Source organism: Trachurus japonicus, chromosome 9 (assembly GCF_045865225.1).
Source record: "Trachurus japonicus isolate A0001 chromosome 9, Traja_1.0".
Lineage (NCBI taxonomy): Eukaryota > Metazoa > Chordata > Actinopteri > Carangiformes > Carangidae > Trachurus > Trachurus japonicus.
This window is the reverse complement of record NC_140915.1, coordinates 21,730,311-21,753,463: the sequence shown is the minus strand read 5'-3', so window position 1 is coordinate 21,753,463 and position 23,153 is coordinate 21,730,311. Positions and strand designations below refer to the sequence as shown.

Below are 23,153 nucleotides of genomic sequence, written 5' to 3'. Positions count from 1 at the left end.
TTATATTAGGATAAAAAGCAGAATGAGAGAGAAACATTGGTTGTGTGGGTGGATGGACAGAGACAGACAAAGGAGAATGATAAATGCAGGAAACTGTGAGAGTGATGAAGGAGGGCAGACAGAAGAACAAGGAGAAGTGGAAAGAGAAATTGGGAAGGTTGGTGAAAATGATGATGGTAAAGAAAGAGAGTGAGAGAAAGAAATGGATAGATAGGTGGTGAGTAAACACAACAGAGTACGCATTGGTAACAGCACAAGAGACTGATGGTGAGCAACCCTGTCTTTTATAGCTTCTATCTTTCTTCCTCCTCCTTCATTTGTCTGTCCTCCCTCCTCCATCTTTCTCTTCCCTCCAGCTGTTGTCTTGCCACTGTGCTAATTCCCAAATGGTAACAAAATAAATAAAATCAAACATGCAGGTAAAATCACGTAGATGTGTCAGTGACGGTTTCAACACAGCACTGTCATCTCCATGCTTTCCCCTCTCTCTTCATAAGTCGGTAAAGCAATGTGAGGCCAGCTGGATGAGGAAACATGATGTCTAAACAGAGCATATCAATGAACCTCACCCCAGATGCTTCACAGTGTGTGTGTATGTGTGTGCGCGTGTGCCTGCGTGTGTTTGTCTGTGTCTTTGTGTAGGTGTGCATCAGTGTGTCCTGAACTTAGAAAGGCCCCTCTAACACCTGTTTACCCTCTCAAATCACAGCCAACATGAAATCTGTAGGCAGCAGTGCTCTCTGACTGTGTGTGTTTGTTTGTGCGTGCTTGTGTCAGTGTCGGTGTCACAGTTCTTTAAGGACCTCCTGCCAACCAGCCATTGGTCAGGGAGTTACCAAGGTTACGGTGCAGGGTGGCCCAGCTCTGTTTGGGTGACAGATCTCCGTGTTTGTGAGTCCTCTCTCTCTCTGTGTGAGAAAGCAGGGTGGACTTTTCATGCTTTCAGGTCTGAAGGTTGCCTACAGCTATGTGAATTGGATCTCTTGCAACATGCCCACTAACGTACAATATCCTTCCTGTGCTTCCTCTTGTACTCCCTTTAATTTCCTTCCTTCGTTCCTTTCTTTCCCGCGCCTGCTTGGTTTATTTTCCTGCTGATGTTGTTTGTGCTTTTCGAGTCAACAGTGGCACTTGCAGTATTTGGTTTCTGAGCCAGTGCAATGACGGGGGTATGGCGGGGGTAAGACCCGTTTCATTAGATTTTTAAAAATTAATGTCATATTTAAGTGTCTGTCATGTATTTTATTGGATTTGAATGAAATCTCTGCAGAGGCATAAGCTGGCTTGATATACATCTGTCACTGTGTCTGGGTATGACTGCTGCAATATCCTCTGTAATAACCCAGCCTCTGCTAAGACCAGAAAATGCCTTTTTGGCTGCTGGGATCTCTCATTTTCTATTTTCTAGTAGTGCAAATCACCCTGACAGGAGAGAGAGAAAGCTCTTTTCCTGCAGAGTCTGATAGCTCATTAGGATTCAACTCAACAAGCCCAAACAGCAAACATATTTTCCTGCTGTTACAATTCTCTGCCTGTGTGATGACAGTGTTTCTGTGTTGTGACTCAGATTCAGGAAAAGCAGATAAAAAGGGTGATACAGGGGAAAGGAAATGGGGAGAATTTACCCTCCATATTAAAGAAAGGGGACGGTACAGATTGTACGACACATCTGGAATAAGGGAATGATAGGTGCCAGATAAAAGAAATGGAAACATAAGGAAAGATAGATTGAAACCACTCGTGCCAGCTATGGTGATTGATTAAAAGCTGGCAAGTTTTATCTGTTTCTCTTTCTTCTACCTGCCAAGACTCAATCCCTCTGACACCAATACGATTTTTTTCACTCTTGATTCTGCTCCTTCTTCCTTTTTCTTTCTTAATCCCTTTGCCCCTCTCTCTGCCTCTCTATATCTGTCTCTGTCTCGCTCTTTTTCACACCGTGCTATACCTCTTGCATCTATAATAATTACAGTAGACAAGAGAACTAGTGAAACGTAACCGATAAGTGCAGTACCTAATTTGTTGCCGGTTTTTCGTGTATAGGTGTTTATGCACTTGTGTGTGATTTTGTACATGTTCTAATTTGACTGTATCTCTGTCCCATGGTTCTCAGCAGAGCATTTTCTTATCATGAGCCTATAGTCTCACAGAGATAAACTCAGATTGTGGGATGGAATATATTCCTGCCGGGACACACTGCTATTGTTGTACTTCCTCCAAAGATCGATTATAGAAACAGGTTTGTAGCTAAGACAAGGGAAAGAAAACAAGACGCGAGGAACAGGAGCAAGTATACACAGCTGCAATGAAATTTTACCACAGAAGTTCAAAGACACTTGAGATATTTCAAGAATAGGAATTTGCAATTCTTTTGCAACTCATAGTATTTTTATCCATTCTCAGTAACATAATCCGCTAGACTGCAAGTGTTGAAAAAGCAGTCTGGCCCATGACCAAACTACAAAGCCCTATCAAAATAAAGCATATTTACCTTGTTGATCTACAGTACAGTAGTGTTTCCCAAACTTTTTCAGACCAAGGACCACTTAACCCATAAACACTCATGGACCACCTAACTCTAAATAGCCCCCAAAACAATTTGCCAACTTCAACAGTTCACAGATTACAACCTAAAATGACAGCTTTACCAATATCATAGTATCTGATTTTACCTATAATACTAGATGATTAAGGGTCTTTACACACAGGCAGTGTTAAGGTCAGCCCAGTTGAACTTTGGGTGCGCATCAAAACAGCCAAACTCTGGTCCGTTTGTTATCTGAACAAGGCTGGACCTCAATCCGTTCCAACTGCCTGGTGTCAAACTTAATGGAATACGGTACCTCACGTCTGCTAGGAGCCCAGAGTTTCCACTATGTCATGCTCTGTTGCCCCTGTAGATGTGTTCAACACTGAAATCATGCCGACACACTTCTATGTCATGGCAGTATGGTGTGAAGTTCAACCACTGGAGGTCAGCAGAAACAGCATGTTGTTGTTAAAGGAGAACTCAGACCAGATCAACCAAACATTTTCCTAAATCCAGCTAAATTGTTTACTTTTCAAGAAAACATTAAAATATTGAATATAAATATGATTATTCAGAGTTCACTGTTTATATACTTTATATATACATACATGATGATAACAAAAATATCCATGAGTTTCCAGAACTTCATGATGATAGAATAATTCATTTTCCAGGCAACAAAGTTTAGTTACACTGACATTATTATAGTATATTCACTAAATCACAAGAGACTGAAAGAGTCCCACACTACATAAAACTGAAGACTTTTTTAAAAATCAGTTTATATGTTGCTCTCAACATCAGTGTGCATATATAATTTACAACCCTGCAGCAATTTAATTCTCCATCTGCTTGTTAAGGGACAAACTTCACAGGACAAAAACACCTCATCCATCCTAATGTATTTCGTATTCATAACTCGATATAGCACTGAATTTTTATTTTATTTTTAACAATTTATATTTATTTATTTATTTTAGTTATCAATGTTAACAATACATTGCAAGACAATCACCTCTGGATTATGGAGTATGAAAACGAACAAAAAACAATCATCAAGAACAGAGCCAAAGTCTCTCCTTATACTGTATGACAATCATTTCCCCCATCTTTTAACAAATCCATCTTTAACTTTTGATAAATGTTTGGGTTTGGGTTTTATTTTTCCTGCTCAGACATGATGACTGATCAGAGGTGGAGTCTGGCTGTGGTTTTTTATCACTGTTCATTTATGACTCTGATTACTCATGACATTTCTTCTCTAATAAAGCTTATCCAATAATGAACCTCATGGCCTCAGTAATATTGCTCATGTCTTTCATGGGACAACTCACCTCAACAAGCCTTTTAAAGGCCCATAGATGGTCCCATATGGCAAGAAAACAGTGAGACACACAGGATGATACTTTGGAGAAGATAAGCAGACAGTAAACTTAAAACCAATCTGCAACATGGAGATAGATTCACATTTTTGTTGTGATTGTCTAAGATAGACAACATAAATTATTCATGTAATTGAAATGTTCCTTTTCTTGGCAATCAATTTAAAGTCATTTTTTAATCTATTACTTACAACATACAGTACAGAGATACACATCAATAATACACTTATAGACCTGTAGGAAATTAAAATGCATTCAAAGTTTGGCTGGCACAAACACGAAGAGTACCAAAGCAATTAGGCCAATAGAGAGCACAGAGAGCAAAGTTGCTAAAGTTAGACAACAGTATTAATCAAAGGGCCAAATGGCTTGGCTGAAATAAAGAGAAAAAACAACTTTTCAAGCACATTTTTCATCTGCCTGGTTGGCGTCATGTCTAGCCAGCTTTGTGGCCTAAAGCTAACCATTAGATAACATCTTCATTTCCAAGATAAAAAAAGAAGTGCAACAACAACAAAAAAAAAAACGAAATGGGGCATAAATCAATGTAACTCACTTTTGAGGAGGAAACAGCCAGTTCAATTACTGGAATGTAGATAAATTAAGGAGACCAAGTCTGGGGTGGAGGGATCTGAAAACAACAAAAAAGAGCATGATATAAATGGGTTTGATGGTGGAATATCTGGTTACAAGTGACCCCTCTTTCTTATCCACACCTCACCCACAGCCTAATGGGAGGCCTTTCTGTCTCTGCCCCTTTTCTCTCTTCCCTCATAGCTCCTGCTCTCTTTCTCTCAACCTTTTTGTCTTCAGACTGCCCTCTTTTCTTTCTGTTCCTGTTGCATGCTGAATATTTTTAGTCTTTTTTTACCTTTTATTCTGTTATTCTTTGTTTTGTTTTTGTCTCCCTCTTTCCCACTCCTTGCCATCATTGATTCTTTTTTCTGCTCCTTTACTCTTGGGCTTCTGGCCAGTATCAAGTGTGTGTTCACATCATGGTTCACATCCATGCTCCCCTTACTCTTTCTACCTCATCTCCCTCCATCTCGCCCTCTCTTTCTCCACTGTTCTCTCATTTTCATGCAGCATGCTGGGAGCCATCCCATGCGTCTTTATCTCTGTCTGTTGGAGAGGAGGCGGCCCAGTGCCAGCAACTAATGGACTTTTGGAAAACACAGACAGCCATGCATCACAAGTCTGGAGAACTGGGGAGACAGTGAGGAAGGATTTGGAGTGAAGGGAGAGTGGTTTTGGAGAGAGATGTAGGAAAATGTGCCAGGGAAATAGTGGTAGTGGAGGAAAAATTAAAGTCAGAGGTTCCTCTCAAGCAACACAGAGAAAAGAAAGAATGGCAGAGACTTGGTGCCTGAGGGAGCTATAATCAATGATGAGATCTGTAACCCCCTCTCACTCATTTAAAGATGTAACACTGTACAACACTTCCCACAATTTACCCATGCAACCTCATCAGTCAGCCTCAAAGCAACCTGAGAGGACACTCATACATTTTCAGTGTCCCTGTTAGTGGCTGAAAAACCAAATGTGAATGAAGAATGGTCAATCGGATCATCCAAATAAGTGACTAAGGTGTGGGAAAGGATAATCTCACAGTTCCAAGACAGAAAATGATATTGGGCATACAAAAATATTGTGTGTTTATTGTCTGATTTGCAGAAGAGCCAACACATGAAATCACATTGCTTAAAGATCAACAGTCTAATCAGGGATGAGTATATCATTTACTGTATCTGCTTATCATAGAAACATCATATCATAGGCAAGATCAATCCTGCTCCCTCTTGTCTGTGTAAATAAAATGTTAGCGTCAACTAACTAACCCCATCATCATCATCATCATCATCATCATCATCTCTAAAACTACAGTATATCTAGCACCAGTAATGCCTCCCAAAAAAAATTTAAAGGAGCTTACAGTATAAGAAGATGTGAGGGATCCATTGGGGTTTAATCAAATTGGTATAAATGTTAATTGAAACTCACAAAGAAATGAATGATTTGATGTTAATTTGCCCTGAGAAAAGAAAAATGCGTCTAGAGAGTTAATGGAGCCGCATGTCTGTTGAGTGAGATCATTGAGCTGAAGCACTGCTCAAACTGTACCATATCTGCAAAGCAGATTTCTTAAAAACCTGCCAGACTACAAACTCTGAAGAGAACAGAAAAACCTGGTTTTTGTTTTTGTGGCTTTCATGGTCAATGCATTTGCACTTCAAATAGGTGCTTTTCCTATTTCATCTTGACTTATCTCATCAAACTGTGTCAAACTGTAAAGGCTTTTCTTGTGAATTCTCTCTATCCAATACTACTGTACACAGAAGAATAGTTTTCAGTAAGGACAGAAGTAATAAGCACGTTTTTGTTTTTTTGGAAATGCACCACCAGATTAAGAGGAAGAAAGAAGATTGTCAGTTGTATCTTAAGGCTTAGCATGTTAGTCCATGAGCCAGACCACCAATCGCAATCGAAAGGGTGGGCAAATTCTTGTTGCTATTTTATTATTCCTATATATGTCCAGATTATTAATTGGTATGATAACCTTCGCACAAGAGTAGCTTAACAATATTTATCATGCATTCACTATTTTGACCATAAAAATGCCATATACACCAATTATGGCCATTCTCCGATGTTGCACATTTCATAATTTGTGTGCCACTACTGATGATTTAGAGCGCCTTTGCAGTTGCAGAAAGGCCCTGCAGATAATATTCGTTTGTACCACTAGTTGGCGCTAATTCCACTGGGTGCATGAGGGAGCAAGGGGGAAAATCGGCTTTAATACTGCTGTTAGCAGGAAGTAGCAGAGGACTTTTGTGAAATCACATTATACAGGGAACATTTTTAATGTTTATATATACATCCAAGGTTAAGAAGGCTAAGATGTAGTGAGTAAGTATGACATTAACATTATAGCATATTACATCCATAGGTTTAGGGTTATTTAGGGGGAACTGGGGCATTGTTCATTAGGCTGACTGCAGAGAGGAAGAAACTGTTCTTGTGGCGTGAGGTCCTGGTCCGGATGGACCAGAGCCTTTTGCCAGAGGGGAGGGGCTGGAAGAGTTTGTGTCCAGGGTGAGAGGGGTCAGCAGCCATTCTGGCTCTGGTCCTGGAGATGTACAGCTCTTGAAGAGATGGGAGGCTGCAGCCAATCACCCTCTGGGCAGAGTGAATGACACGCTGCAGTTTGGCCTTGTCTCTGGCTGTAGCTGCAGCACACCAGACTGACATGGAGGATGTGAGGATGGATTCAGTGGTGGCAGTGTAGAAGTTCACCAGCATCTTCACAGGGAGGTGAAACTTCTTCAGCTGCAGCAGGAAGTATAGCCTATCCTCTGCTGAGGCTTCTTGGTGAGGGAGCCGATGTTCTGCTCCCATTGGAGCTCCTGGGAGATGGTGGTGCCCAGGAAGAAGAAGGTGTCCAGATGTGCAGCTGTTGGTGTACAGGGAGAACAGCAGAGGAGAAAGGACGCAACCTCGGGGGGATCCAGTGCTGATGGTCTGGGTGTCAGAGACATGCTTCCCCAGCCTCATAAACTCCTGTCTGTCAGTCAGGAAGTCCGTAATCCACCTGCACATGGAGTCAGGCACATTAAGCTAGGAGAGCTTGTCACGGAGCAGAGCTGGGATGATCGTATTGAAGGCAGAGCTGAAGTCTACAAACTGTATCCTGGCGTAGGATCCTGGGGAGTCCAGGTGCTGGAGGATGAAGTGGGCCATGTTTACAGCATCATCTACAGATCTGTTGGCTCTGTAGGTGAACTGTAATGTCCTTAAGGTGGGTCAAGACGAGGCACTCAAAAGTCTTCATGACCACAGAAGTCAGAGCAACGGGTCTGTAGTCATTAAGGCCTGTGAGCCTTGTCTTTTTGGGAACTGGAACAATGGCTGAGGCCTTGAAGCAAGCTGGCACATGACAGGTCTCCAGTGAGGTGTTAAAAATGTGTGTGAACACCGGAGACAGCTGATTGGCTCAGTGCTTCAGGGTGGAGGGGGAGACTTATACCCCTTTCCCACTGGCCCAAAAACCCGTTTAAACCCACAAACGCACCGACCCGCGTCAACCCGGGACGTCTGTCTGACTACCCATTTCTCTGACCATACATTTCTTTATTTTTGAGTCCATTAGTCCGATCTCCCATTTCTCCGACTTAAGTAGCCCTAACCCTCAACCTTACCCTAAACCTAACCTTAACACTGTAGAATGGGTAGTTGGAGAAATGAGCTGTCGGACTTTTCAGTCGGACTGATGTATGCCCCCCCGTCGACCTGCGTCAAATGACTCGGCAAGCGACGCCGGTTAAAATCGCCTTCAATCGGCTCGGCTCTGATCGGCTTGCAGTGGGAACACCAGACCCGGCTCAACCCGCTAATTTATGTGATGACATTGGGCGTTACGTGATGCCACATCATCGCACCAGTCGCGTCTCACGTAGGCTACCAAAACAAAGCTCTGCTTGCATTCAAGACTGGGATTTGAAGATCAAAGAACACTGACCAAAAAATATTGAAAAGAAGCGACAGTCTGTTTAACTGACATGTTGTGCCGCGGATGTCCATCATAAGGCGGCCGCGGCAGACTCGCTGTCCTCCGTGGCGGGCGGCTGGGGCATGACACGGTGTTTCTCACACTGCGAATGAAAGCGGGGCGACTGGTTTATGCGGGGGTTAGACAGACAGACCCGGCTCATTTTGGTCAGTGGGAAAGGAGCCAAATGCAGATTGTTAGCGGGTCGACCCGCATTTAAAAAACCTGCGTCGACCCGCTGATGTTAGTAGGAAAACGGCTAGAGTTTGGGCCTGCAGCTTTGCACGGGTTCAGCCGTTTAAACAGTCTCTTCACCTCTCCTTCTTTGATTTGATTTGATTTCTATGATGGAGAGAGGTGTGAGAGGTGTGGGGGAGGGTGGCACTTGGGTGTGGGGCTGTGTAGGTGATCCAGGTTTGGAGGAGCTGTTGCTGATCGATGGCTGGTGGTTGGAGGTGTGGGGGATATCAGGTCTGTCCCATTGTCTTTCAAAGCGGCAGTAGAACTCGTTAAGGCTGTTGGCCAGGCGTAGGTCGTTGACAGAGGGACACTTGAAATACTGTACTGGCAGTATGCTCCACATTATTTGTGACAGAAGGAGCAAGCTCTTTAGTTGATTTTAATTGTGTAAAAAAATATTTGTTTGTTCTTGTTATTGCATGAAAAGTAAAACACTCTAAAAACGTAGGCTATTTCATGTGTATGTTCTAATTTTTATCACATTTTCATTCACATATTCCTGAGGTGAGTCTGTTATTATTACAGTAGGGTCTTGATAAAAGAGAAAAACATCCTTGAAGTGATTTAGGCACTGAGTGGTCAACAAACAGCATAATACCGAACAAGCGCTATACACAGTTTTCAAGTCTACACTCTACCGGTCCACCTATTCAACACATGATAACCACCACTAAGCTACCTGTTTGCAATGGTTATCATGCCAAACTGTTCACTAGAGATGTCTACCAAGTCAAAAAAACAAACTAGAAATTGCCCACCCGTTCGATTGCGGGAGGCCAATTTTGGGGTCTTGGCTCATGGACTATGTGGAATGACCTTAGATGTCAAGGTCACATCACAACCTGAGGAGCATCCAGTGTGTGTATGTGAGTGCAGGTGAATGTACACACACAGTTACACATTATGTGCAGTTTCTTAGCCCATAAGGCACAAGAGTCGTGACCTCTGCATAGGAGGGAAAGCTAAATTCCAGCGACACACACACACAGGGCTTTGCCCAGGAGCAGAGATTATTTCCAAACTGCTCTCTCTCTCTCTCATCTTGGACTCCACGTGGTTAGGTGGACATTGAAATGTATCTGTAATAACCCATTGCAGACCCTCAATGGCAAACTCACTCCCATGCCATCTCAAAGCAGACCCCATCAAACTGCAAGGTGTGCGTCTCTGAGTCTACCTACAGCCTGTGCACTCAAAGGCTGGAGAAAAGGTAATTTGCAATGACAATGTTAACATTCAGCTCATGTCTGGGTTGAACTTGAGGGCAGGTCTCTGTGAACCGTACTCATAACTAAAAGAATTCTGGATAATCTAGTGTCTGATCTCTTGTTCTCCATCTGACAGGTGTTTGTATTGACTGAACAAGGCAAGACACACAAAGGATTTCCACTCTGCATCACTGTTTGGATGTGTACATGCAAGAGTGACTGGAAGCCTTGTCATGTCAATGTTAACACCCCTACTGGGTCAGATGGGCCATGAATGGTGAACAAAGACCAGTCAGACTGCATTACAATAGCAGATGCTTTGGTCTTAGGACCAATGGGACCATACGATTTAGAAGATTCATTTTTAGAAAACACCATCTGTTCATTAACTTTGTGTGAGTGCGTTTGTAGAACCATTCATATTACAACACAACTGTTGTGAAACACTGGCACAGTATGTCAGTCAGCCTGCTAACTGCTAGTGATGTCAGATCTTCTGATTCAGGCGTGCTGACATTCATGTACTTCAAGAGTTTTTTTTTTTAGGTGCTACAAGTGAAATATCTCCTGAAATTCAAATTATTCAGGTACAAATGGCAACTGTTGAGAAGAAAAAAGTCACTCCATTTAATTACCCCTGAGAGTAGATGGAGCTTCAGTGACTGATGGTGTGAGAGCACTCGTGCACCTAAATCTGTTGCTGGAAAAGCATCTGAGTGTATCACTCATCATTTTCTCTCCTTGCCATAATAACCATTTCTTTCCTACGGTTCCAATTAAAACTCATCCAAATCAAACTGCACATTATCATATGCCAGTTTTTATACAAGTGATACGATAAGTTAAAGTTTCAATAGAAATTCAGTCTCGGTGCAGATGCAGAATCTGTCTGCAGTATGTTTCAGGGTTTTTTTTCTCCAATCAGTCATGCTTGGGCGATGTGGATGGCCTTTGACACTGTACTTAGACTGTTTGGCACCAAAATTCACCACTGAAACCAATGCTAATGAACTTAATTTAGGAGAGCTGGCAGCTTCTCAGTGGTGGGTCGAACACTGCAGTCTGCATTTAATCAGCCTTTTATACTCTCCTAACTGCTTTGACAGTAAGATGTTGAAAAGGCACAAGACATTCAAGTCTTGAAACTGACTCTGCAGAGTGTCCACTGTGGTGCAGTTATTGTGCTCTGCTCTGCATTTAGCTTTTTTTTGACTATATTGTCTGAGGTGCCATGGAGAGCAGGAAAAAAAAAACATCCCAACGGTAAATCGTGTAATGATTATACCCATTGGTACATTCTATTATAAGAGGACCTCTAGTTGGTGTAGTAAATACGACGTGAGCAGGTTGGCACAGGAGACTGATGTTTGTTTCTTGCCTGAAACCAATAGTCATCATTTGTTTTCCATTACCAATCCACAACCTAACCTTGTGGAGGTACCCCTCTTAACCCAAACCATGTTCCTCTTGACGATGAAGGTGTGGTACCCTTCCATCATAATTGTGGTTGACCGTGGCTCAAAGAAAAAGTTGCAACCAGCATGTGTTCTTCGTGACCCCTCTCTGAGATCTACAAGCTACCAAATGAGGGAGGGTCTCTGATCTCATTTGTCCTGATAGGGGTGAGAAGCTCAGTAACCCAGGACGTCCTTCAAGTCAGTCACTGATCCTCCACATTAAGGGGAGCAAGGTGGCAGATGGGGTTCATGCATTTAGTGTGTCCACTGAGCATGATTGAGTGCAGGGCAACAAAGGGCCAGACCCACTGGGATAGGACCTGCTTCACTGGCAGAGGAATAAGGGTTTTTTTTTTTTTTTTTTTAAACCGAGGTTTCATGAGAACAACATACGTACGTATTATCCGGATAGAGTAGCAATAGTGTCCTTTAAATCCAATCATAAACGTTATACTTATTATGGCCAGTGACTTGCTCATTGATAAATGAGATGGATGAGATGGATGAACAGACAGACATTGTGTCAGGCGTTTTGTCTTCTTGACTTGAGGGATTATTTCATGTCTTCCTGGTGCCATGGCAAAAAGGAAAATACAGTATTGGGGATGGGTGAGGATAGAGTATGGCACCGGAGAGTATCTTGGTTTTGCTATCAATTATACTCACCTACAGAGAGAAATTATGGTAGAAATGAAATAAAAAACACTTATTGAAGTGGCACCACAGGGAGAGGGGGCAATGAAAAGCTATCTGGACCACTTCTATATTTGTATTCCAAGCACATGTGTAGGTTCAGGTTGCACACATAAGGTGCTCTGTGTGTCCATGTACTGTAGAGATAGCGAACTGTTTCACGGCCTTGTGTTTTATGTTTCAGAAGCCACTTTTTACAGTAATAATGCAGCATTTTCCAGCTGTTAGAGAGTGTATTGAAATGTTTATGACTTGTAGATGAAGCTGTACAGAGACCTCCAGGTTCAGCTTCCTATTCGCTGTTGCTGTCTCATAATGCTTTGTGGGGTTTTTTTCTTTCACATTTAATTTGCTCTCACGTCTCTCTCACTCTGTCACTGTCGGTGCTTGTAATGGACATATTTCCCTTTTCTGTCTTTGTCTCCCCTTCAATCTGCTTGTGTCCCGTGGATTTCCTCCACTTGGCTGCCTATTGTTCAGATGTGACAACATTGATTCTTTTGTTTTCTGGTTTTTCTTTTTCTAAGGACATCAAAGAAAAAGAAGATTAAATGCTAAATAAAACAATTCATATTGTATGGGTGTATTAACCTTAGTATTTCAATTTCTGCATGTCTTCTTATATTCCTCTTGTTTTGTATGTTTGTTTTTTCACTTTTTTGCGCCAGAAATTATTGTCTTTATGGACAAATGTCAGGTGATAGACAACAGCTCCTTCTTAGGTAGAGAGGGTTTCACAAAGACATATCTTATGCTTTCACTGTTTGTTTGGCTCTCTGTCTCAATAACTTTAAACCCAGACAATAGGAAAGTATAAGAAAACTAACACCAGCAACAACACATATTGTTGTACATTTATACACATATATATACATCAGTTATTCAGTAAGAAGACACACGTTGCATTGCTTTGACTTTGAAGTGCATTGCTAATTAATAGAGTCATATTGTAAAGAGCCTGCCAACAGTTTACTGATGCACTGTGCATGGGCATTTGTGGAAACAGCCAAAATAGTATTTTTAAATAGTTTTTGTTATTTGTCTTTGTTTTTTTCTGCTGCATAATGCAGGGATCTGTGCCTTACAGCCAACTTTGATTTGCATCTCTGTCTCCTAGATATTACAGTTCTATACTAAATTACAACAGCAAATACGTGAAACGTTATAACTAGACGGATTATGTCGGAGGTACTTTGAGTTTAGGATGAATCAGGTACTGCATCTATTAACACCAAAGGGGTGGTGTTTGGGTGGGTGGCAGGCATACAGTGTGCAAGACTGGATTTTGAATCCAGAGTGCTATGTGTTAGGTTTAGGCAGCAAAATCACTTTTGTTCAGGTTTGGGAAAAATCGTGCTTTTGGTTTGGTGTGTTTTTCTGCCTCAGATCTTCTCTGAACAACAAACACTGGTTGTTCATCACATGGCTACAGGACTCTAACCCAGCTGTGATTTACTGTAGAACCTACCATGTAATTAGTTGTAGTGATGTGTTTGTCGCCTCTCAACCATACAAGGAGTAAATTATTGTCCGTCTTTATTGAAATGTGTGTTATGAGCCTGGGGTAGTACAGCAGTAGTGTGCATCAGATAAGATGCTTCATGCAGAAGAGATTTAGCTGAAATAGTATTGTCCTGTGGGAGCACTTCTGTTTCACTTCTGAATAAAACAACACAATAGGGCTGGGCGATATGGCCTAAAAAAAAATTCACAAGTTCAATTTACGATTTAATTTTTTCCTCTTCCTTAAAATCAATCTGCAGATGGCAAAGAAATTGTTCCAAAAAAGTTTTAACTTTATTTTGTGCAATCAGAAACAACAAGCCAAAAAGAAGAGATGGCATGTCCTGTCTGCTATTGTGAACAGCAGGGAAAATGTAGCTTTTCAGTAAGCTTTCTCTAGTTACAAAAAGACAGTGATACAGTGAAATGTACAATGCACTGGAGTTGGTCAGACGACAAACTTACCTCACCAAATCAATTTATCGACCAGCCCTCTGCACAATAAAAACTAACTCCTTAAAATTCCAGATTAATGGTGCTTTAATGGGCAAACAAAATCTTGCAGTGCACTTAAAGTTTACTAATAAGCTAATACGAGCCACTGTTTTAAAAGAGGCAGAAGGGCAGCTATATTATTTTGTTAAATTAGAACATGCTTCTTTAAATTCATAGTCTCTAAAGGTTTGCAAATCCCAATTAAAGCTGTGATCCCCAATAATGTTCTTGGGTTGCACTTATAAAGTACAGTATGTTAGTAGCAAGTAGAGGTCATGGTCTTGATACATCATTAACCTACAGGTCATGTGGTTTAACCAGTTGATCAGTTAGCTTTGTTTCTAAAATATTTTGGAACATTTTATTTTTAATCAGTGAAAAACCCGGTATGATTAAACTTCAGGTCAGGTAATGCACAATACAGTCACATCATGATTCATGTAATTAAAAGTTTCATAAGGTCGGACTCTGAATGGTCTGTTGTTTTGCACTGTAGATATTTTTGGTCCCATATTTGGTGCTGTGTTGCTGGGCAACAGGGTTAAAGTGGGGTAGATAATCCCAGTGTGCTAGTCACACAGACATCATCTGTTTGTGCAAGAGAAAGGGATTAAGAAAACAAGCGAACTCTGGGAAAAAAAGGGGAATGATTTATACTTTTCAGAAGCACGCAAATGTAAAACAAGACTTCATTATGAAAGAGTTGAACAAAGGGAAGATGAAAAGGAAACTGAGAGAAATAATAATTTTTCTGCCAGATTCTATTAAGGATGGCATCTTAGTTTTGGCTCACTGATCGGTCTCGGATGATCCGTCTCTCCAACATCTGTCTCCAATTACTCCTCTCTTCCGCTATCACATCTCTCATCGGCTTAACGGGGTCTGAGCAAAGATTTGCATACAGTGTGGCAATAGGCGATTAATTTCTCCCTCTTTTTTCTTTCTTCCTGAAGAAACAAAGAGGACTAATGACAGCTGAGGGTAATTAAACAACAGAGAAAACAAAGAGAGGAGAGGGGTGTGAAGAAGTTGTCATATTATGTCTCGGGGGGATAGAGGCGACTGTTGCCACTAGAGCAAGCAGTCGGACAGAACGCCTCATGAGGGATTGATGCCACCTGTGTGCCAAGCTTTTCATCATCTGAGATTTGGCCATGAGCGTTTTTATGTATTTTTGTCCCTGGAAGAGCAAAATGATTGCTTACTGATCATGAGACAGTGACAAATAAAGCAGTTTTGAAGGTGGCTTGGGAGAGGATAGTGCCGTAAAAGTGAGCAAAACCATGATTTCTTTTAAAAAGATTATTCACATGCCTTTTAGGGCTTGTAGTAGTTTATATAAGTTCAAAAGTGCATCGAAAATATCATTATACAGTAACAAAACGTTAATGTAAAGTGATGATTACACATTGTACACTATCCTCTCAATAGTATCGGATGAAGAACACTTTCAGTCATTCATTTTATATAATTGTTAATGATATTAAAACATGTGTATATACTATATATACATATACTCACACTCCCCTCATGCATTTCAAAGGAAACTGTCCCGAAACAACCTTCCTCTCGGATATATTGATGCAGCATGATGCATGGAAGGGGAGGTGCCGTCTCTCTCGTCTGCAGTGATTGATTTGCCTGCACCTAATCTTATCTTTATTCAGATCTTCACATATCTGCAGGAAGCCAGCTAGTGCAGACTGGGGGGAATATTTGGCTGGGGAGCAGCCTCTCATTGTAATGCTCTCTGATTTGTCAAATGAAGCCCAAACAAAGGCAGCACAGTGCATATGGGATGCAAGTAAAATAGACAGGCAGGGAACAAGACAAGACACAAGAGTGAGCTGGCTTAAGGAGAGACAAAACCCTGTGTGTGTGTGTTAGAGAGAGACAGTGAAGGACAAATATAGCAAAGGGGGGAGTGACTATAATGCTTATAAATTGGGAAAAGTTATTTGGTGCTTGTGGCCTAACATACAAAGATAGAAGTAGATTTGAGCTCGTCTCTGGGCGGTCACTTTTTTCCCTGTGTCTGCCTCACATCAACCTCTCTCATGTTTCTCAAAATCACACAAATCAAAGTCGAAGTAGAGTGATGCAAGAAAACATGCAGAACAGAAGTGAGTGTGGGCTGTGAGGAGACATTTCAGATCCAGGGGTAATTACAAGCAAAGAGACAGGAATGAGAGAGATTTGACAGAAACATGAATCTTAATGATGCTATTCCTGAATTAAGATCACATTTAATTGCCCATATGTAGCCTCTAAAGCATTCATTTGTATAAAGTGAAATGAAGTCATTGTTGGGGGTTGTTCAACACATTTGATGACTGCAGAGTCAAGGTGCAACAGTTGCTTGACAGAGAGTGGATAAAAGAAGATGGTGACACAGTTAACAAGTTACAATAGCTACACTAATTCTGGACTCTTTGGTTCAACCTTAGTAAAGTTAAGGCTACTGAATAATCTCATACACTGGGCATGCACATCCCACTGAAAACAGGGAGCAGGTTGTCTACTTCGCCTTTGGTTGCTTAGTTGCTGAAAATACTGCAAACACTGGCCTGCAATGGTGAAAAGTAAGCTTTCCAAAATTCTGAATTTAATTGCAAAACAGCTTCTAGCAAAGCTAACAAGGTCAGCAACACTTGTAATTTGTCATCTTTGTAGCATTCACCACTGCTAGGGGGTGATGACAGGTGTTTTCTGATGAATCAGGAAGGAACACAATGTGACTGATGAGATCCAATCAGCAGCTGAATGTATGTCTGTGTCACTGTTTCTAAAAGTGTCCATTTCTGCCCATCCAGGCTAAAATACAACCCCTGAGTTTTCAAACTTTAATGGAGTCAGCTGCATTTCCAAAAGTCTTAGGTTAGTTAGGAACTGGAAAGCTCCAATGTGGACACCAAATGTAAACGTAACAAAATAAAGGTTTTAGAGTGTTTTTCATGCACCGCATCAAACTCAATATTTAACCACCGAGGTCCCAGATCAGAAAACCCTCATATTGGCTGTTTTACGTTATTCTCTTCTAACCAGCCAGTCTGTCTTTTCAGATATGTGATGTCCAACACAACACTTGATCCAATTCAAAACATATTATTAATCCCACCTCTGTTAAATGCAGATTTAGAGCTTTTTATTTCACTGACAGATTATGTGTAAATTGTGCTGTGAGGTTTAGGGATGTTAGGGATCACAGATCCATGTGAATAAAATAACACTGAATAACAAGATGCATTAATAAAAAGTGGAAAAAATGTCCTCCTTCATTACGGCCATGAGTCCTCATCTGAAGTTTTTACTGCTGCAGCCACTTTCTCAGTGTATTCCCATTGGAAAGAACAAAGCATACAACCTCCCATGTGTAAAATATCTCACATCCATTGCTTAAAGGCTAAATACTGATCATTTAGGAAATTGACTTCACACCAGGGGATGATTTGTTATGTGCCACTTAAAAAGTGTCCGTAATCTAAAATGTACTGTAATTTATAGATGAGGGAAAAGATCGGTTTTTGATATGTTGGAGTTTAAACTTAGAGCAAGATGAAGAATCTGCTGTTCATTTTGCATGTTGGGTGCCCTTGAAGGGATGTCTCTGAGAGGGGGGAAGAGAAAGAAAAAGAGTCTGACAGAGGGAGAGAGAGAGAGACAGAGTGCACCCTGGAGTAGTTTGGCCGTTTTGAAGTTTCAGCATGGCTACACTCTGAAGCCAAACTGTTTGAACCATGGATGAGAAAGGAGGACCTCTTGAAACCTGCCTCAACACTCACAGGGCTGGTGCTGTAATATAATTGGAAAGTGTTGTCTGGTGAGAATTTTCTAAGTCAGAATCAGTATAAACTCACCATGACGAGTACTCTCATGTGTAGGTGGCTTTCTCTCAGTTTAACAGTTCTCAGCGTTCATCCCTCAACCTTTCATCTAATCACATATTTTGCTTCATCTGGCTGATCAGGAAAGACCTGCAGTGGCCTAATTTGGCTTTTCTGTTTGTAAATCCCTATTTTGTTGAACAAACAACAAATATTATGACTGCAAAAATGTTAAAATATTCAAGACCGCAGCCTTTTCCTAAGAAGAACTCATAAATTAAGTAATTTTCTTTTAGTTTTCTGACTAAAAGCTGTTGAAAGGATGTGTTGTACATGGTCTATTGTTTGTTTTCTCTATTTACTGCATTTCTCTCACTAGTGTAATTGTAATATAAAATAAAGGCACAACCTTCACAATTAAACAAACTAAACAAACATAGGCTTCAACCGAAAAGTCTCCAATTACAACTGAAATTTGCCTGATCACAAATTACAAGGCAGCATTTGTGTGTATATGAGAACATGGGGTGGCACGGTGGTCCAGTGGTCAAGCAAGCAAGAACCTTTGGATGTGTCTGTATGTGTTCATGTTCATCAGAACATTTATGTGTGTGTTTTCAGTTGCGTATTTAAAAGGTTTCACAAGTTTTTATGAAACCATTTCAGTTGTGTGAAAAGGTTTCAGTGGTACATGTAAAAGGTTTAACTAGGTGTATATGAGATCTTATATGAGGTTTTTAGTATTGTATTTGAATATGTGAGTATGGTTTCACATGTGCATGTTAATTCCAAATATTGTCCCGATTGGCCTCTAGTGTTACACTGTGGTTAGGTAAAATGATATTGCACAGCATGTGTATATTCAAGTCACAGTCCACTCAGTGTTTGTCTAAAATATTTAGAACTAAAACTAGTAATGACAAATAATGCAGGAAATAATTTGTTTTCGATTTTACTCCTCAATGTTTTCTTGTTTTTCTGTGCCTAAAAATAAATCTATTCACAGCTGCAGCAGAAATAGCTTGGACTCATGGTTCAGTGGCGTTATGGCTTCATGAAATGATGTTCACTGTCACAAAAACCCTTTAAACCTGATCAACAGGACACATAGAACATAAGCAATGAAAGAACAGCAGAATTTGTTTCATTTTCTCACCTCCCTGGGAAGGAGGGATGGAAATTGACAAGTGGTGTGAGAGAATAAAAACAGATAGGAGAAGGAAAAGCGATGCCAAGATGACTTTAATTTAATGGTTCTAGCTTTTACTGGGTTGTCCATGTCACATTCATAAGAGAGAAAAACAAGGCCCAATGCAATGATTAGGATTCATAGGTGGATGTTTGATGGGATTTGTGTGTGTGTGCATGTGATTGTCTGTGTGTGTGTGTGTGTGTGTGTGTGTCTGTGTGTGTGTGTGTGTGTGTGTGTGAGAGAGAGAGAGAGAGAGTTGCTGAATGTCTGTCAGTATTTCTGAGGAAAGCAGCATCTGATAATTACCTTGGCCTGACTATTGTCACACCCATGGACTTGGAACAGAGGTAGTGTGTGCTACTTCGTTATGTTATGTGAGATGCAACAGTTTGCTGCGTACCGCACGTGTGTAATAACCTTATCTCACAACTGAGACATTTTCACATGTTAAGACCTCAGACTGAAAACATTTAATGAGTAGTTCACCTTAGAAAAAGCCTACTACACCATTTCTAATAATAACAGGATTTGAAGATTTGATAGCAGTAGTGCCATATCTTATCTCTAGTTCTCCATTTGTGAGGAACTAGAGATATTATTAGTATATTGTGAAACTCTGAAATTCTCCTTAAAAGGTTATGTTAAGCACCAAGAATACCTAATGAACATAGCCCACTGGTGTGTTACTAGGTCTTAGGGCCGGATCTACTGAAATAGATAAGAATCGCTAAATTGAGACGCTAATCTGCTGGTAACCTGCTAAATAACAACACCCGCAAACCGCAGTATTTAAGTGAGTGTTTTGCATGTGATAATCGTTTCAGCCATGCAAGTGTGGACAGAGAGCTGGATGGCCGCAAACGCAGAATGAAAATTAATAGAGAGGGGCAAATAAACATATTGTCGAGCTGCAGCAGAGGAAACGTGGGAGATTATCTATAAGAAAGTAAATGTGGTTGGTAAAACAAGAAGAGAACAGATGAAGTGAAGAGAAGATATAAGGCAGGCAACAGAAGAAAATTTGGTTCATCGTAAAACCTCGGCAAACGAAGAAGGGCTGCTCTGATCAGTGTTGGGCAGCAGGTGTAGCTCACTGTAGCAGGTAACTCTGCTGTCATTCATTGAGCTGGAGGTGCGCACTATGGCACAGAGCTCAGGTGGGACACTCTCAGTCTCGGACCCAAAGCTGAGCAGCCAGGTACTTTGAGAGAGAAGAGAGGAGAGCACCGGAGGAGAGACGTGTGCCGTGCGTAACGGCACTTAAAGGACTTACCTGAAAAACTGCTACAGTTCGCTGGAATGACCCAGAGACGAGTAAATGCAGAGATATAAGAACTTGTGCCCTGGCAGGTATTAATTCAATAACCGCAGCCATTTGTGCAAAGCTGTGGCAGTTCAGACTTGCATTTCAAACGTGCTAAATAAAGACGCAAAAACTGCCACCGCAATCTCCTCCCAATATTTTGGGCATTCTGGCAGAAACGCCCAGATTTGCATATTAATTTTATCTAAATGGATTGCCCGTGCAATTTTGCCCGTTTGAGAGACGCAGTCCTCGGTCGGTGCACCCAGTTAGTAGATCAGCTTCAGCATGTGTTTGCGCATGCAGTCAAGTTTGTACACGTTTCTAAATACGCCACCCTTGGTAGATCCGGCCTAGTCTATCTCCTATTTGGGCCTCTGCATGCTGCACACCACATGGATAAGACTTGTGTGTATGAACTGAAATACAATAGGACTGTCAGTGGTTTGGAGAAAAAGAACCAAGAGTGAAGATAATGGCAAAGCAAAGTACAAGTACATTTAATATGCTCTGATTTGTAGGCAGCTACAGAAAATAATAAAGGCTTTCAACAGACTTGTGGCTCAGACAGCTCCCAGCAGTTAGGAAGCTGTGAACCTTTTCGAGCTGCTTGAATAATCACAATCGCAACCAAAGGCACAGCAATGGGATCAAGCTGGCCTTCGACACATCACTTTTATGGTGCTGCTCACATCATGATTTTGTCTTCAGTAATTAATTAACCTTGAGCCAATATTAAAGTAATGCTTTGCATACAGTATAGAGTGCTTGTTGTGGCACGTCAGAAAATGCTCCCTATTCACTTGTACATTGTTCATGAAACGCAGCAGCAGCTACAAGCAGGAGTATTTCACTTCAATGGCTCCTAGCATCATTTTCATTGTGGGGACAATTCCCTGTATGTGATTTGTATGTGGTGTTGGCATTGTTTTGATTTTAAAAAGAAGAGATCAGAAAAATGATCTTAATTAAAGTTTCAAGGCAACACAGTGCACTTGAATACGTCTTATTATGATGCAGACATTTGAACTCTTTGTTTCAAGTGACTCCATGTAAAGTTCCAAATGAATGGCTGAAAAACTGTTGAAGATAGAGTACCAGTAAAGATCCTATCTCTTACATCATGTCAGACTTTGCTATCTCAGGACAAAAGTCAGCCAACAACATTAAAGGCTGATGTGCTCAATCTTCTCAGCCTCATTATACTTTTGTCCTCCTCCACTCTCCTTTATTCTCTTATTTTCACTTCTCTATATATAGACTCAATTTTCATCTTTTTCGTATTCTTGTTTTCTTGTGTGATAGCATTTTTAAGTAATGGTTGATGAAGAGTATGGCATATGTCCAAGTCTTAAGTTATTTTCTTTTTCCATCCTACTTCTTCTAACAGAGCTTATGAATCAGAGTAAACACATTCATTCTATTCTGCTCTTTCTTCTGAAAAGCATCTACACCAGGGCTTTTATAGCCATAAAAACATCTTTTTCTTCCTGCTTGTTTTTGTTTTCTTTCCCTTACAGGCATGCCGTGATACAAATGTAAGTTTAAGTGTTGCCACAACACCTAAATTCAAAGGACAAAGGACTAGATTGCAAGTTATTGTCAAGCTTAACATGATTGGCAGATCTTTTGTAATACAGAGGCTTTTTAACAGCGAAGTCTGGTTTATTGATGTTTTCTTTTCTGTTTAAGGGTCTGTCTACAGTACATCAGCTGTGTTTGCCAACGCAGCAGTCAAACAACAGACCTTCAGTTTTATTTATTTTCAACAGTGCTCAATTATTTATGTGAACTGAGCTGCAAATTTCGAAAGTTGAAAGAAAAAAAAAAAGACAGACCATTAAACATGTATTTCACATGTCTTTGACCCAAACATCAGTGTTACTACTTCGGGGGGAACCTGAACATTACTTCAAAACTTTTCCCCCAGCCCAGATTGGGTATCCTTCCTTTAAGTTGCAGGATAGGATTTTAACCTAAAGGTTGGAGGACTATGGCCGCTTTTTGTTCTACTGTGGAGAGCTTTGTAATTATTATATATACGCTGAGGGATAATGACAGTGTTCATTAGATTAGAGAAGCTTTGGTTTTGTTTTCCATATGGCTGACATCAGAGGTCACTGCGTACTGTAGCGAGCATAATAATTCTTTTCAGCCCCTTTCACCCGAATGTTGCGTGGAAAAAAAAGAGTCCTTAATGTTCAATTGTGAGCTGGTGAAACAGATTTTTTACTAATTTCCTTAGTACAAAGCCCATAATCTTTCCAATTCAAAAGCAATAATGAAAAGCCATAAAATTATTATTCAAAGTAATAAAGCGTTTTTTCCACTCTTTTTAAGGTTGTAAAAGAGCAGAATGAGCCATTCTGATGCCCGCCAGTGAATTATTGCGCATACACACACGTGCACACTCATGAATACACACAGGCACATATTTATACACTTCAGAGGACCACAGACTGTGAAATTACCCAATCAGAGGGTCTTGTCGGTTCTCAGACATTAGTCATCACATATAAGCCAACTGCTGTGATACACACACACACGCAAATACACACACGTACACACACTGAAAAGACAGTGGGGTTTTAAAATTCCATAATGTTCCATTAAAGTTAATGACACGCCAAGTCCAAAATAATGTGTTAGACGAGGTAGGTGCGTGCGTGCATGCGTGCGTGCATGCATGCATGCTGTTCTTCTCACCTTAGACTGTCCAAGTGAATTGTCAGTAGATGTGTCATGTTGTGACTATCACAGCCAGGTTGTTGACTCCA

General features: G+C 40.8%; 1 protein-coding gene across 4 annotated transcripts in view; it reads left to right on the top strand.

Annotated features, from left to right (window-relative positions):
* Positions 1-23,153, top strand: part of grid2 (glutamate receptor, ionotropic, delta 2) — a 506,792-nt gene that overhangs the window by 450,809 nt on the left and 32,830 nt on the right. The window lies entirely within an intron of this gene.